Consider the following 15,061-nt stretch of genomic DNA (forward strand, 5'->3'; position numbering starts at 1 on the left):
CAGTCACCTGCTCGCTGAAGGACCCGAGCCGGAACCCGGGTCACCAGCCACCGCGAGCTGGCTTTTCAGAGCCTGTCAACTTAACCCCGGCTCCGCCGGACGGATCTGTTCCCCAGGCCCAATTACACCGCGGCGACAGGAATGAATAATAATAATATATTTTTTTAAAGCCAACAGAATCACCGCCGTGGGGCATGTCCAAAGCCGCGACCTCAGTGGATCTACTGATTCGGGTTCCTCCTCTGCTCCCGTCGCCCGCGCCCCCCGCGGCCCGCAGGCTCACCATGGACGGAGGGAGGGTGCAGCCTGTCTAGACGACAGACATCCCCGCGCCCGCGGGGACGGGCGCGCACACACACACGCGGCCGCCACAGACACAATCAGTCACCAGAGGAGGGAGGGGCGGCGTGGAGATACTCTCTCGGGGTCCCTCCGGGAGCCGCCACCCTACCTCAGTGGAGCACGGTCAGAACAGCTGCAAGTTTGGCCGGTACTAAACCAACTGCTTGATGCAGCAAATGCGGGCTTCAACACAAAAGAGAGGAATCAAGCTCGCTCTCTTCCTCCCCCCGGGTCGGAATCTGGCACATGACAGCGGCTACACCAAGCGGCTCCAACGCGAGCCGGGCTCCAGCCGTGCGCCCCCCAAGAACCCCCCCTCCTCACTGGAGCTCCAGAGATACGGCTCCCCTACTGGCGGGGAACCCGGCAGGGAAGGGGCAAACCTCGGGAGGGGGAGAGATCGTGGAGTGCGGTCCTCGACAGAGGCGGGGAAGGTGGATGCGCGCCGACTCCTGGCTGCCCCGGGCGCAGGGAGGGGGGAAGGGGGCTAATTGTTTGGGTCGGTTTTCCCGGATTTATCTATAAGAACGCGCACGTCACGCAGCCCTCCTCGCGGGTCCCCGAATCGATAGGCAATCAGAGATGACTAAAAGAGGGGGGCGGACGGGGGGATGCTCACCTCGGGGTTCCTCTGGCCGCCGCTCCGAGCCCTAGTCGGGGGGTGGGGGAAGGGGGCAGGAAAGGAGAAGGGAGGGAGGAGGCTCGGGAGAGCCGACTCCAGCCTCGAGTTCCGCGCGTCCCGGCTGCGGAGGGGCTCCGGCGCCCCAGCGCACAAACCCAGGCGACAGGGGAGGGAGGGAGGGGAGGGAAAGAGGGAGGGAGGGGCGGGTGGGGGAGAGGGAGTAGAGGAACGAAAAAAAAAAAAAAAAAGATCCCCGCTCTGACACAGGGAAAGAGAATGTAGGAGAGTGACGTCCAGGCCCCGCCCTCCCCTCCGGCCACGTGCAACGACTTGAAAGGAAAGAGGGCGGCGGGAGGCCTGATGGGTAATGTAGTTCGCCTTTCTTTACCGGGATGGCGGGCCCTGGAGAACGGGGCGCCGCCGGGACGCCGGGGATGTGCCTGAGCAGCAGAGACAGCCTGTCTGGCCACGCCGAAACCCAACGCCCAACGCCCAACGCCCGTTCCCCTCCCCGCCACGTGCTGGCGCAGCCCTGGGTGGGGACCTCCGCGTGGGGAGAATTGGGGGCTTAGGCGAGATCCAGGCTTGGAGGGAAACATTTGATTTTAGGGACAGGACGGCTTTAAGGATAAGGACTTCCTTGCTTTAAGTGCTAAGTCCGTCCTAATGGCAGATAAAAGGGAGCTTTGTGTACGCACTGGGCGGCGCAAGTCCAGTTATTAACGCTGTATTAAATGCTAACGTCTGTTATTGAGATGCATATGTTATAATTAACATTTGAACATCTCTGTGGCAGGGGCGGGATGTTGTAATTAGATATGCACTTTGCAACCAATTAATTTTCCATTGGCCATGCTAAGGGCTAAGGCTGGGGACTTGGTGACGGGGAGAATTCAATGCAATGTATAATTCAGTAATCACTTAACCAAATCACCAGCGTTTTCCAAGTGCCTACTAGGTGCTAGGCACTGAGCTTAGCACAGAGAAGCCTTCTGGAGAAATATATGATGCTGTACACCCTCCAAGCAAGGGGGTTATAAACTCATGGAAGGAACTGTGTGACTCGGTATAACTGCGAAGAAAATCGTTTATTAATTCATATAACATTTGGCGAGCATTTTCCACAGATGGGACATGTCTGGGAATGCCAAGACAGGTGAGACCCTCAAGAAGGTCAAAGTCTAGTGTAAGGACCACAGTCAATGAAAGTATAGGGGATAAGTCCACACTTAACATAGACATAGGCACAAAGTGCTACGGAACCCTCAGGAGGAGCAGCCAACCAGGATGGAGGGTGGATGGGGGTAGGAGAGGATGAGGGAAGGCTTCTTGGAGGAGGTAGTACTTTAGGTAAGAATTATTAACATTTTTAACAAAGGCAAAGGGAGGGGTAGGCCTCTGACTAAGGCTACAGGGTACAAAGGCCGGAGATGAGAGATAAGAGAGCAAATTCTGAAAGTCCCAGCAATTTGACAGGGCAGAAGGGAGGACCCAAAATGCGGGTGGGTCAGGGATGAAGTGTGTGTCTAGAGGGCGGAAGGAGCCTGGGACGGCTTTTCAGCAGAGATGAGGCTTGCAGTGGGCCTTGAAAGAGGGAGGTGAGATTTCTTTCAGAGCGGAGAGCATGTCTTCCTGACTTGAAGCTCAGCGTGTGCCAAGCCGGGGTGGAAGGAAAGCCGAGCAGCATCCGCGGTCACATCCAGTAGAGCAGCTCTCTTGACTCTTGTACCAAAGGACGTGGAGGCGTGTCATCCCCTCCCTTCTAGAGGGAGGCAGCAGGCCCATGGTTGTGCATTCATAAGAGGCAGAGTGGCTACCAGCAGCCAGTTGTCTGGGTTCCAGGCCCAGTCCCCCCGGGCAAAGGAACGTGTTTAAGCACACCTGACTCTTCCTACCGCTTTGTCCCTCTTCGCATTTACGCCTCACTGGCTCAGCAGTTATTTTTGCGCTTTAACATCTGGATGATTTCCTGGATTTACGAAATATGGACTCGTAGTCCCAGAGTCTATCCACTCAGCAGATTCCCATTTACCTACCTTTTGTTGTCAATGCTGTTTTGCACATGGTGTGATACGCACACTACTTGCAAAGGAACAAGAATGGAATTGTCTGGGTCTTGGTTTTGCCTTTGCTTTAAATCACACCCCCAGAGGTGAGAACAGGATCCAGCCCCGGAGGTGAGGAAAGGCTGAGCAACCTGCAGAGTGCAAAACATCTGTGGAGAGTAGGTGCCTCTGTTTGGGGGCTGTGCCTGCAGTGACAGCGCCAGTGGTGACAGCACAGACTCAAGACTCAGCCTGAACCCTCAGCCTGAATCCCACGCATGACACTTCCTGGATCTGCGACCTTGGGCTGTTTACTTACCCTCCAAATGAGTGACTTGGGTGGCTCATTCAACAACCTTTCTTGGCCTTGTGAGAACCAACGGTGAAAATGCATTTAAACTGGCTCCGCGTCACACAGCAACTCTTGGTGATGGTCATTCCTTTCCCTGTCCCAGGGTCTTTCTGGGCCAGAAGAGTGATCCCTGAATTTTTTTTTTTTCTGCAGGTAGGCCAGCAGAGCTGGTGCTGCAGGGAGGATTCCTAAGGGTGACTCATCTTCATGTGTGAAGTAGGTTAGGGTTGTCTTCAGGGAACCTTCACCCGATTTTAGTCCTCACCTCCCGCGGGCTCAGCGCTCCTAACCCTCCCCAGCTGACAAGTGGTTACGCTCTCCCCTTCCCCACCCTGCTGCCCCAGGACCCCCTTGTGTGTGCACCCAAAGCCCCTTCTCTGGACGGTGTCCCCAGGCTCCCTCATTCCTTCTTCCCACCTAGCAACACTTACCTCCTGCTTTCCACATCCCAGAGCCTGGCTCTCTGCTTTACCTTCAGCCTAATCACCCTTCATGAATGGATGATAAGATAATCTTTTCATTCTCTCCTCCAGCTATGACATGTTTGTCCTCTTATCTAGAGCTTTCTGAAATGGCCTTTGCTGATGGGGATTTCAGGCTGGAATGGGGGTCTTTGAGAGCAAGACTCTGTGGGTCACTCAGACTGGAAACTGTGGCTTTCCCAGTGTGGGAGACCTGGGGCTTCATTGGTCCCTCACGTGGTGGCCTGCCTTCCCTGCAGTTGATCTTATGCCCCACTTGCAAGCTTGGGTCAGGGGAGCTGCTGGATGCAGAGTCAATAAACTGGCACTGGAATTGGTTAATTAGGCAGATTTGAGTTGTTAAAAGTTGCCTTTACCTGACTTGTTACCACATAGCCTAGAAATGAAAAGCCAGACTGTTTCTCTCTGTCTTAAGCAGTTACTTTTCCTAATCAATACTTTCCTAAGATACTAGCAAAAGGAGAGAATTCCCTGGCGGTCCAGTGGTTAGGGCTTGGTGCTTTCACTGCCATGGCCTGGGTTCGATCCCTGGTCAGGGAACTAAGATCCCGCAAGCTGCACAGTACAGCCAAAAAAAAAAAAGAAAAAGGAAAAAAAAAGGACACTAGCAAAAGGAAATATTTCTCTTTTCTTCCCATATTGTCTTCTGACTCCTGACCGCCTTTCCTCCATCAGTCAGTGCATTTATCGAAGGCCTGGTGGGAGCCCACCAGAGTGCAGGGGCAGAGAAATGGCCTGCTTCAGGAGCTGACACCCGTGAGATAACAGAAGAACTGATGGGGCGCTATTCTGCGTGAGGGGGATGTTAAATGAACAAAGCGTTCCTAGCGGCCTGGGATGGTCAGAGAAGACTTCCGGGAGGAAAGTGAGACTAGATCCACTTATAACTTCCCATCGGGAGGAGGTCAGCAGTGACCTAAATCCCAGTTTTGTAGCATTGGCCTGGGAGGCGTTACGCAAGTCATGTCTTTATGTGGAAGCTAGAGAGTGGGTTCATCGTGCATCAGTTTGGTGGCCAGTGACCCCAGAGAGGGAAGGAAGTTATCAGTCTAGTGTTTTCGCTCTGCTGCTGTGGTGTTGGCCTGGAGAGATAACGGCTCGATAGAATCAGGTTAAATTTCACCCCTGTCTCATCTCAGCTTCCACTACACAACCCCAAAGACCAACACCTGAAAGGCAGATGGAAAGTGGTCTTCTAGGGTTGAAGTTGGTGGTGGAAGAAGGGACACCAATAGAGAATGATGAGCTTGAGAAAAGCAAAAGCTAAATAAGAAATAAACCAACAAATGTTTATTGGGTGCAGGCTACACCTAAGACATTGCATGGCACCTTGGGGAACTCAGTGTGTGAAACTAGGTTCCAGGCCCCACCTGCCCCTATCCTGCTGTGTGACATCTCCTCTCTCTGGGCCTCAGTTTCCACACCTGTAAAATCGGAGGGTCTATGATCTCTCAGATTATTTCCAAACCTGAAGTTCTCCCTTTGAGAAGTTTATAGTCCAGCTGGCAAAAGAAACTGAAAGTTAAGTAGCCAAAAGCATGAATTTTAAGCTGTTTAATTCCAGCAGATCAGGAAGGGTTTGCAATATTCATTTAACAAAGCCCTGAAATCCATGAGGGAACAGAACGCAAGCAGACCTTGTCTCACAAGATTCAAGGACAGTAAGTGAAGCCCATGAATAGTCAAGCATTCCTCAATTTCTTTAGAGTTCAAGGTCAGACCTCACAGGTCAGTGGCATGAGCACCACATCCATGGATGGCCTTGTCCATGATGAGGACTTGAGCAAAGATACGCCTCCACATATCTGCAAGAGACAGATTTCATTATTTCTCAGGCTACACTCTGGAAAAACTGTGCCACCCTCATCCTGGGAGGGGTGGCCCAGCTTACTGGACCAGGGGTATACACTTGATCCAAGGGACTCCAGACTATTGGCTATGCCTGGACTTAAGTGGCCCTGGCTCCAGCAGATGAACTGAGCCAATCAGATTCCCTTTTGCAAGAATCTTCAGGAAGAGGCTGAGAGACCGGTGCTCACCGGTGACTCTGCTCAGTCAGGTGGGGGAGGAGGGGCTTGTGGCCTTAGTGGGCCAGGTGCAAGAAGAGTAGGCAGAGGAGGGGGGTGAACGGGAAAAGGGAGGGAGAGAGATGTGTGGAGTAGCCTCAGTTCCAGACTTTCTGATTCTCAGTCACAGGGTGCTCTACTATACCTCTCTTTGATTCCTGATACTTTTGTATCCTCATAGTAATTCCCTTTACTTTGTGCAGGGCTGAGTGGGTTTCTGATTTTTGTAATCCAAAGACCCATATCTCAAACAGCCTGAAAGAGAAGAAGTGCAGAGAAAGTTACAACCATTATGGTCCCTGTAGCTGGGAATTTCCCCTGCTGAAGATGCTCTTCCCTTTTCTATCCTAGATGTCTCCCTCTTCAACTAGTTGGTAATCCTTGTCTCCTAAATCTTATTCTGAAATGTCTGCAAAATAACTTGACCTTGAACCTCCCCTATCCAAGAAAAATAGGTAATATATTAATCAAACGATTCCTATTTGCCGGGCAACAAGAGAAACACTTTCTGTGCTTTGTTTCATATAATCGACATTGCAACTTTTGCAGTGGAAGGAACTGAGGCTAGGAGGGGAGACAGAACTTGCCCAGGGGCACACAGCCAGCAAGCAGGTGGTAGTCCTGTGGGCCTCAGAACCAGCAAGTTTTTACCACGCCCCCTCATCTCCAAACGTCAGCATCCACCTTCTCAAGTCCCCAGCGAGCACCTTTCCTCTAGGTGCAGGAAACATCCTTCTTCCTCACTGGTGCATTTACAATGAGGTGCTTTTTTCTTTTAAACTGAGACTTCCGAGATGTGTGTGCATTTGTTTGTATATAACTGTTGCTCCAAATGATTCTATGCTGTAGAAGAAGGATCATTGTTCATATACCTCATCAGTCAAAAAAATTTTTTTGATCTGCCTCTATATTTCTCATTTATTTGTTATTTATTTTTTATCTATTATATTTTCCCAAATAGATATTTTATTTTTTCTTTCAGTTGGATTGAGATATAATTGACATAAAATAGGCATTTTAAATGATGGTCTAAAGATGAAACAAACATTTTTAAATAATTTTAAAATTTTTACGAATTTATGATTCAAAAGTCCTTTTGCTCTTAGGGAAGCTTATTTTTTGCATAAATTTAACATGAAGGTGACCATCAGTAAATATCATAATATTTTTTTCTGGCACCCCAGTGGCTTGTTTTGGGATACACATACCTGGGGCCCACATACCATACCCTGGATGTGGAATGTCTGTCATGTTCCCCAATTTGTTAATAATACAGTGATTTCAGGAAATAATGAAGAGGCAGTCAGCTAAAACTTTTAGTGAGTTTTCATTGCTTTCCTGACTTATCTATTAGCCTAGTAATTTTTATTTTTTGTGTTTTAAACCAGTGATTTATTACACATAATTATAATAGTTGGGATAGCATTACTTATGCATTATTCATCCAGCTAAGTCACTTAATAAAATTAAAAACACACATTTCTATGTCGTTGAAAAGTCTTTAGAGACACCATTTGAAAAATCACTTAAATGACCCCTTTTTTACCCTAGTGTTTACTGAGTACATACAGTGCGTTTGCTCTAAGTTAGATATCGTGAGTGATAAGTACACACAAAAATGGGCATTCATCTATGCTTACAGGACCTCACAGTTTAGGTCAGAAGAAAAGACAGACACACTTTAAGCAGACATGGCAGTATAAGACTAAAATCCAAAACATGCCCGATGTACAACACAGAGGGAGTGATTGTTCAGAGGAAGGGGAGTCTTGAGACCTGAGTGGCAGGGAAAGTTTTACAGGAAAAGTGGGGTCCAAGCCAGGCTTTGAGGCCTGAATGTGATTTGCATGGAAAGGGGATAGGAAGGTGGCTGTCCCGTGGGTGGACAGCAGGAGCTTGTAAGTGGGAATTAGCAAGTGGAAGGGTGATGGTGAGCACAGGGTAGAAGAAGGCAGTAAGTCCAGAAAGGCAGTGCTGTGGAGCTGGTTTGAGCCTGGACTCACGATGCACACGGACCAGAGTATGAATCTTGCCATCACCTTTTATAACCAGGTGTCAGCCTTGGGCAACTTAAGCGCTCTGAGCTCCTGTGTCCTCTATAAATCAGAAAAACAATAGAGCTTTCCTTGGTAAGTTGTCACGAGGATTAAAGGAGATCACGTCTGTGAAGCACTGAGCTCATTGTAAGGGCTCAATGAAGGCTAGATTTTTTTGGGGGGTGTTATTCTTGGTTTTTGTTGTTGTTTTACTGGGGATAGGCTGCGTGGGACCTTGAACGAAAATCTGAGCAATCGGGACTTTTTTCTATGGCCCAGGAGAGTGAGGTTAGATTTTGTTTCTGAGTGGTAATTCAGACACAGTGGAACATGCCGCAGTCCCAGGCCCAGTGAGTCCAGTCCGACCTGAGCCGAGGTCCCAGTAACCTTCATTGGCACCTTCAGCACGACCTCTGCTGGTTCAGCAGAACCTGGGGGCTAAGGAACAGACCTTCGGGTGCTCTAGGGGCTGACACCCTGTCCCTCCCTCACCCACATGCAGACACAAATATGCACACTCCACCTCTTTTTCCATTTTGACAATATTGATGATCAAATTTGTTTATACTCCACTCTTTCCAAAACGGACTTGAGACAGCTTTTTAAATTCTAAAATGCACCTTGTATATGAAGATAGTGGTTTACACAAAAGGTATTTTATGAGATGATTATCCTTTTTACAAAAGGAGTAACCATAATTTCTTTAAATAGTAGCTCATCTTGTATATTCAACATCGATCTGATTGACAAAATTTTGCTTTGCCAGCAACTTTTCTGGAATGCGTCAATGGTATTAGTGTGATTCACAGCATTGACTGGTTTTGATCAAGTTTGGTACTTGAATAAAGGGTGTAAGAAGCCCTTGAATTTATTTTGTGCCATCTTAAACCAAAAGGGCTTAGCTGTATTTTTTTTTTTTTTTTTTTTTTTTTTTTTTTTTTTTGCGGTACGCAGGCCTCTCACTGTTGTGGCCTCTTCAGTTGCGGAGCACAGGCTCCGGACGCGCAGGCTCAGCGGCCATGGCTCACGGGCCCAGCCGCTCCGCAGCATGTGGGATCTTCCTGGCTGGGGCACGAAACCGTGTTCCCTGCATCGGCAGGCAGACTCTCAACTACTGCGCCACCAGGGAAGCCCTCTGCTGTATTTTTTGATGAATTTCTTTACAAACTGAGACGTACAGAGCTAAGCAATTGAATTGAATCTGGTCTAGAGACCACTGAGCTGCCAGTTGGTCATGGAAGCCTGACTGGAGAAGGCGGCAGGGGAGATTTTTCAGGTAAACAAGGAAAGATGCCGGTTGGTTGGTGTTGAATGGGAGACCATCCCAGGAGAAGGGAGAAGTGTGGAGAGATGCTCGGGCTACGCTTCTCCCTAAAGGGCAGCAGCGGGGGTGGCCCACCAGCCTGGAACCTCGGATAAGCCGCAGAAGAGACAGGAACAGCCTAGTGACAGTTCTCCTGGCCCCCATCCCAGAAAGCAGTTTTTGTCTGATGCAGAGATAAGATGCGCAACACTCCCTTCCTGCTATACCTGATTTCAGGCCTTATCAGACATACCCTTTCGGTGGGCATGTTGCCATAACAACCTTATAGTCACTGGAGGGCATCTATAATTGGGAGAAAATGGCATTAATTTAGTTACAGTTTTTGTGTTTTTTTTCCCCGGGAGGAGTTTTAGTCCGCAGCTACTTTAAGTACTCGGATTCAGATGTAATCTTTTTGCCTGAGCAGACTAATAATCACCTTGTAATTTAATTACTAAGCCAGCACCAGTGAACTCTTCTGCTGTCGACTGACTTATAATTTTTGAATACCAGCTTCATGGGCAGGGCCTGGCTCTGAAAGCTGTAGTTATCCAGATGCAGGTCTTAACCGATGCTGTGCTTCATGAAGCTACTCGGCCACAGAATTATCTCCAGGGATGCTTGTGAGACTTGAGCACGTCCTGAGTGGTCCACCTGTCAGCTATGGCAGGCGTTCATTTCCACCAGAGAACAGGTTGTCCCTACTGTCACTTCTCCTTTCCCTACAGTCTCCTGCCACCTGGTATGATCCCATTTCCTAGACCTAGAAAGCCTCCAATCTTGGAATAATAGGGTTTTTTCTCAAATTTTTAAATCTTAAAAAATCGTGAAATACATATAATATAAATTTCATAATATAAATTTACTGTCTTAACTATGTTTATGTGTACAATTCAGTGGCACTAAATACATTCACACTGTTGTGCTACCATCACCACCATCCAGCCACAGAACTCTTCCTTTTGCAAAACCGAAATTGTGTACCCCTTAAGCAAGAACTCTCCATTCTCTCCTCCTCCTAGCCCCTGGCAACCACCATTCTCCTTTTTGTCTCCATGAGTTTAACTTCTCTAGGGGCCTCATATAAGTGAAATGATACAGTATTTGTTCTTTTGTGGCCAGCTTTTTTCACTTGGCATGATGTCCTCAAGGTTCATGTATGTTATAGCATGTGTCAGAATTTCCTTGTTTTTTAAGGCTGAGTAATATTCCCTTCTACGTGTATACCACATTTTCTTTATTCATTCATCTGTCAATGGACATTTGGGCTGCTTCCACCTCTTGGCTGTTGTGAGTAATGCTTCAATGAACCTGTGTGTGCAAATATCTCAAGACCTTGCTTTCAGTTCTTTAGGGCATATACCCAGGAGTGGAATTGCTGGATCAAATGGTAGTTCTTGAGTTAGTTTCTTGAGAAACTGTTTTCCATAGTAGCTGTACCATTTTACTTTTCCACCAACAATGCACGGGGGTTCCAATTTCTCCACATCCTTGCCGACCTTTATTTGTTTTATTTTTTTATAGTGACCATTGTAATGGGTGGAGGTGGTAATAATAATTTTTTATTAAAGAGAGGACCTGTCTAACCTCACTATTTAATAACGCTTCTACTAATAGCAGTTATAATAGCTGACACTGAGTACATAGCACATGGTAGCCACTTGTGTTAGGGTTTTCCAGAGAAGCAGAACCAATATCCCTCAACACAGAACAAGGGCTGCTTAAGGATTAACAGGACAACCTCTAGTAATGTAGTTCTTTTATTTTGTTTCTAAAATGTAATGCCTTTCCTGATGATGATGACAAAAAATAATGAAGGCAATAATGATATTAAAGAAGTAAAGAGAGATTGAATATAACCAAATGTTCCGTTATAATCTCCATATGTGAAAAAAACTCAATATTTGAACATTTCATATTCATAGAGAACTAAATGAGAGGGCGATTACTCATCTAATGGAATTATTTGCTTCATAGAAGGATTCACTGAGTTATCCTCTTCTGTGATGAGCTTTCCCCGTTCACTTAAAACAGGAATTAATTTATAACAATGTGACGTGTGTATAGCTCCCCCAGAACCCATCTATTGCACAGCATGAAGCCAAAACAAGTTCCTAAAATGATTTTGACAACTGGATAATGATAGTGGGGAATATTTGTTCACTTCAGCACTTGAGGATTCCAACTGCAAAAGGATTCGCAGGTATCAAACCACTATCCTTGGTCTTGGTGAAATTATGAAGGACCAGAGAGATGCCAGACGATGGGTGGAACAGATTATTAAACAAGGGATTGCGAGCACCCACCAGAAGAAGGAATCACTTGAAGACTCCTTAACAAGACAGAAATAAAAAGCTGGGCCAAACTGAGATCTTTTCTTGTATGGCTGATGCTAATAGAGAACTAGAAGGTGAGAGAGCCGTGGCTTTGCTCTGCACTTGGCAGTCTCTCCTGACCTTCTCCTGAAAAAGAAGAAACGTCGATGGAAGAGAACGCATGACTTCTGGCTTTTTGGTTAAGATGACCCGTTGTGTGTTGATAGATACTCAGCAGGCACAATCTCACCATATCAATTAGGAATTGCATTCAGCTGCAGAGATCCACGTTATAGTGGCTTAAAAAACAATAGGGATTTTTCTCTCACATTAAAAATGTTGGTACAGTCACTTTGGAAGACAGCGTGGCAGTTTCTTACAGAACTAAATGTACTCTTACCATGTGATCCAGCAATCACATTCTTTGGTTACTTGCCCAAAAGAATCAGAAACTTATGTCCACACAAAACCCTGCACATGGATATTTATGGCAGCTTTATTCATAATTTCCCAAACTTGGAAGCCACCAAGATGCCCTTCAGTAGGTGAATGGGTAAACAAACTGGTACATCCAGGCAATGGGTTATTGTTCAGTGCTAAAAAGAAATGAGCTGTCAAACCATGAAAATTCATGGAGGAAACTTAAATGTATATTGCTAAGTGAAAGAAACCAATCTGAAAAGGCTGTATGGTTTCAACTATGGGACATTCTGGAACACACAAAACTGTGGCAAGACATTCAAAAGATTAGTGGTTGCTAAGAGTTCCAGGGAAGGAGGGATGAGCAGGTGTAGCACAGGGGATTTTTAAGGCAGTGAAACTACTCTGTATGATACTGTAACGGTGGATACAAGTTGTTATATGTTTGTTAAAACCCATAGAATATACAACACCAAGAGTGGACCTTAATGTAAAGTGTGGACTTTAGTTAATAATAATGAATCAATATCGGCTCATCAATTGCAACAAATAGACCACACTAATGCAAGGTGTTAATAATAAAGGAAAGAGTGGGGGTGGGGAGGGGGGCTCTGGGAACCCTCTGTACTTTCTGCTCAATTTTTCTGTAAACCCAAAGTGCTCGAAAAGCAAAATCTATTCATTTAAAAAAGGAAAAAAGCCAGACTGAGAAACAGAAAGAGTCCAGAATTAGACACCTCACGGTGGAGCGATGGCTCTGTGCTCATCAGAGCCCCATCTCCTTCCGTCTTCCCAGTCTATCTTCCCCAGTGCATGGCTTCCATCCTCAAAGTTGGCTCATGGTCACAGATGGTGACTTGAACTCCCGTCACCTGAATGCCACATAACAGTAGAGGGATGGGAGGAGAGACAAAGGTACACTTGGGTCCCTATCAAATCAGACCCCTTAAAAAGAGTTCCCAATGAAGAACAGACTGCATGTTAGATGATATTGATATTAAGGAAGCGTTGTTAGTTTTGTCAGGTATGATACTGGTATCATGGTTATGTTAAAAAAGAAAGTATTAAATCTCTTAGAGAGACGCACTGAAGTATTCATGGGTAGAAATAATATAACATCTGGCCTTTGCTTTTTTTTTTTTTTTTTTTTTTGCGGTATGTGGACCTCTCACTGTTGGGGCCTCTCGCATTGCGGAGCACAGGCTCCGGACGCGTAGGCTCAGCGGCCATGGCTCACGGGCCCAGCTGCTCCGCGGCATGTGGGATCTTCCCAGACCGGGGCACGAACCTGTGTCCCCTGCATTGGCAGGAGGACTCTCAACCACTGCGCCACCAGGGAAGCCATGGCCTTTGCTTTTAAATATTCTAGAAAATAAAAGACAAGTGGAAGAGTAGGTGAAACAAGAATGGCAAGATGTTGACAGCTATGCAACTATAAGAAGGGTACATGGCAGTTCTTATACCATTTTCTCTACTTTTGTATATGTCTGGATTTTTTGTTATAAGAAGTAAAAAGAAAAAAAATTCTGCAAACATTGCATTGGAACCCCTGTTGGCAGGAGAGGTGGGAAATGGATTTCTTTTTTATTAACACAAAAACCTTTTTTTAAGTTGACATATAGTTGATTTATAATGTTGTGTTACCTTCTGCTGTACAGCAAAGTGATTCAGTTTTATATACGTGTACATTCTTTTTTATATTCTTTTCCATTACGGTTTATCACAGGATATTGAATATAGTTCCCCATGTTGTACAGTAGAACTTTGTTGTTTCTGGGAAATGGATTTTTACCTGGGCCTTTTCACAATCAACAATACGGAGCTTGTTGGTGCAAAAGAGGGGAAGATGGATATTTGACAGACAACCAGCATGCTCTGTTACATCCACTAATGATCCATCTCAAACTGCTCTTCTGGTGAAACCTTCAAATCCGATGGCCCCCTGCTCACCAAACCACATTGTCCTCCTGTTACTGTCAGGATAGCCTGCGGGCTAGACTCACCAGTAGAGGTAATCGTGCCTCATCCTTACTGCCTGGAATGTTTTTCCCTGAGCCATTGTTCATTTTTTCCCTCTCCTCCACCCCTTCACGGGGTTTATACTCCCCACCCTTTAGACTCAACTCACAAGCTACATCCTCCAAGAAGCCCTTAGCAGCCTGCCTGCTCGCCACCCCACAGGGGGTTAAATGCCCTTCTGGGTTCTCACCTCTCCTCTGCTTACCTCTGCTATAGTACCTATACTCTGAATGTGTGACAGAAAATTTTCTTTCTCTCCCTCCACCACTAAAGTGTAAACTAAACATAGGACACATGCTATGTCTTTTTTGTCTTAGAATCTCCAACATCTATCAAAGTACCTGGTACATTGTGCAGAATGAAACTCATAAAGTAGATTACACACTTATCCTTGTAATGGCAATAATATTGACAATAATAGCAACTAACCTTCCTTGAATACTTAATATGCGCCAAACTTATTTCATGCCTGACTTCATTGAATCTTCACAAGACCCCTATGAGGTGGGTGCACTTATTCCCATTTTATAAAGGAGAAAACCAAGGCTTGGAGAGTCTTCTATTGTGAGGTTTCTAAGAGTTGGAGCCTGGGTTCAAGCTCCGGACCATCTGATGCCAGATGTGAGCCCATAACCTCCTCCCTGTCCCACCTCTGTGTATCCTCACTCCTGCCAGCAGCGGCAGGTCCCATGATGCAGTGCGTTAATAGAACCAGGAAGTATGTGATCCTAGAGTATTTCCTTATATGGCAATGGGGGCGGATCCTGGCATGTGGTTGTGTTCTCACCACCAGCCTGAGGGTATAAAAAGGCAATCCTGCACCAGGTGATCCTCCTACTTGGTGAATTCCTCACTCAGCATTGTTTGTGCTTGCCCAGGACTGCCTTGCCCAGGACTGGTGAGCACTGAACTCCAGGAGCAGACCTGTGAGGAGGTAGGAGGCACCCCTGAGGCTTGATCCTCTGTCAGTCATTTGCCCACCTTACTCCTGGTTGGAAGTGATGATCCCAGGCAACTGGCTCTGTGAGGCAGAGGTCGTGCAGTTCACTTCTCTACATT

The 15,061-nt window shown here is 46.6% G+C and overlaps 1 protein-coding gene across 6 annotated transcripts in view; it reads right to left on the bottom strand.

Annotated features, from left to right (window-relative positions):
* Nucleotides 1-1,137, bottom strand: part of CTIF (cap binding complex dependent translation initiation factor) — a 304,577-nt gene extending 303,440 nt beyond the window's left edge. For 5 of the 6 annotated variants that reach the window (XM_060170359.1, XM_060170358.1, XM_060170351.1 and 2 more), the window contains exon 1: nucleotides 962-1,137. The gene's annotated coding sequence lies outside the window, so the exon portion shown is untranslated. Of the gene's footprint in view, nucleotides 1-283; nucleotides 409-961 lie in introns of those variants that run through there. The other variant, XM_060170357.1, reaches the window with a different exon arrangement.
* Nucleotides 1,138-15,061: the final 13,924 nt, after the last annotated feature.

The sequence above is a fragment of the Lagenorhynchus albirostris genome, chromosome 14 (assembly GCF_949774975.1).
Source record: "Lagenorhynchus albirostris chromosome 14, mLagAlb1.1, whole genome shotgun sequence".
Taxonomy (NCBI): domain Eukaryota; kingdom Metazoa; phylum Chordata; class Mammalia; order Artiodactyla; family Delphinidae; genus Lagenorhynchus; species Lagenorhynchus albirostris.